Consider the following 1920-nt stretch of genomic DNA (forward strand, 5'->3'; position numbering starts at 1 on the left):
ATACATACAGAGAGAGAGAGAGAGAGAGAGAGAGAATAAAAGCAAGACTACGAGAAAGAAAAAACTTCATAAACATTAATATTTATAAAATATGAAACATTGAGTTATTTTACCTTTTTCTTCCTCCAGTAAAAAGAGTCTTTTTTTTTTCTCTTTGTGTGTATGTGTGTGTGTATGTATGTATGTGTGTGTATGTGTATGTGATACCCGTTGCTGCCGTTGTGCCAGCTTTCTTCCTCAATATGGCAAGCTGCACACTGCCTGCCTAGCAATATGAATGTAAACTACTTGGTCGTACTACAGCGAATGTAGATTCATTGCTGCTTCATCACGTAATCCAAAATTAGCGAACCAATCGCCCGGTGCCTGCTATGCTGAAAGCATTTCCATTTTTGCATCCTTGGGTGAGAAAAGGTACGTGTTTTGCCATTGGTCGGAGTCTGTTGGAGGGGGAGAGTGAAAGAGAAAGAAAGGAACACTAATCCTACTACCACCATCACCACCACCACCACCACCGCTTTCGTATGAAGGAGAGAAGTGAGTACAAATACAGAGGGGGAGAAACAAAGAAAGAGAAAATACGACACATTGAAAGAATGACACATGGAGGTAGAAAAATGGGAAATAAGGGAGTAGGGAGGAAGGCAAGCGTGACAGGGAGATAGAGAGATTGAAAGAGTTAAAGACAAAGAGAGAGAGGGGAGAGGAGTGCAAGCGTGACAGTTAAATTGAATGAATTAATGAGAGAGAGAGAGAGAGAGAGAGAAAGAGGGAGTGGTTGGAGCAATGAGGGTAAGTACGACAAGCAGCTCTAGAGATTGAAAGAGTTAAAAGAGAAAAACAAGGTTTTAGTGACAGGGACACATAAAAATATTTCAAGACTTTATTCATTGAAAATTTAAATTAACATTAAGAATATAACGGATTAACAGTAGAAATAAAACGGTATCTACAGGGAAAACAGAATTAATAAGATTAGAAAAGAAACACGGGAAATATTAAAATTTAAGAAAAAAAATATTTTAAACATTGAACATTCAAAAATAGTTGATGAAATAAATTATATAAAATCTTAAATTAAAAGTGATCTACATTAATTAAAACTAACCTAGAAAAATATCAAAACAACGCAAATGAAATCAATATCGCTTCCCCTACTTAAAAAAAATGTAGCTAATCGATTACGTAAGAAAGATTAAAAAATAAAACGCAGAAAGAAAAGGAAGAGACTTTATTGCATGCTTTTAAAGGGCCAAAAGGTGAAAGCCTCGTTTTAATATCGCGTAAACACGCACCTGCCTACTATTACTACGACTGCTACTACTACTATACAACCATTACTACTGTTACTACGATTTTCTATCATTACTACTACTACTACTATAACTACTACAGTGTACAGCTGCTTCGGTGTTGAGATGACCGTAGCTCTCTCTTTTCCCTCTGCCAAAAACACCTACAAACAAATTCATTTTTAATTCATCGAAAACAATAACTTAAGCGCACACACATATAAAGGCGGGTGAAGAAGAAAAAATAAAATGAAGTATATTGGGAGTGAAAGGAATATTTTGTGAGCCCTGATCCAAAAAGAAAAAAAAATTATCTAGATAATTCTCTTTAGTCACAAAGTGGTCGGTAAGCCTGCTAGAAATAGCTACCCTTTGAACAATGAAGTAAGGATAATGAAATACTGGATACAGTCATGTTGCAAAATTCAGTTATAATTTTGTCTAATTATGGTTGTCTTCGGTTTAAACAAGAGCAATAATAATTTCATCGCTTTGAATTTTATTTTAATATTGACTGTATTGAGTCTTACAAGAGCGCACACGCAAAACTAATACAAATCTAACTTCTTGTTAATAACACTGGGATTTTATTTAAGGTACGAACTCTATTGTTGCTTATATATATATA

General features: G+C 34.8%; 1 protein-coding gene across 2 annotated transcripts in view; it reads right to left on the reverse strand.

The window, feature by feature from the left end:
- LOC128249599 (uncharacterized) overlaps nucleotides 1-448 on the reverse strand; it is a 35937-nt gene extending 35489 nt beyond the window's left edge. For both annotated transcript variants that reach the window (XM_052973567.1, XM_052973566.1), the window contains exon 1: nucleotides 114-448. The gene's annotated coding sequence lies outside the window, so the exon portion shown is untranslated. The remainder of the gene's footprint in view (nucleotides 1-113) is intronic.
- Nucleotides 449-1920: the final 1472 nt, after the last annotated feature.

Source organism: Octopus bimaculoides, chromosome 16 (assembly GCF_001194135.2).
Source record: "Octopus bimaculoides isolate UCB-OBI-ISO-001 chromosome 16, ASM119413v2, whole genome shotgun sequence".
NCBI classification, from domain to species: domain Eukaryota; kingdom Metazoa; phylum Mollusca; class Cephalopoda; order Octopoda; family Octopodidae; genus Octopus; species Octopus bimaculoides.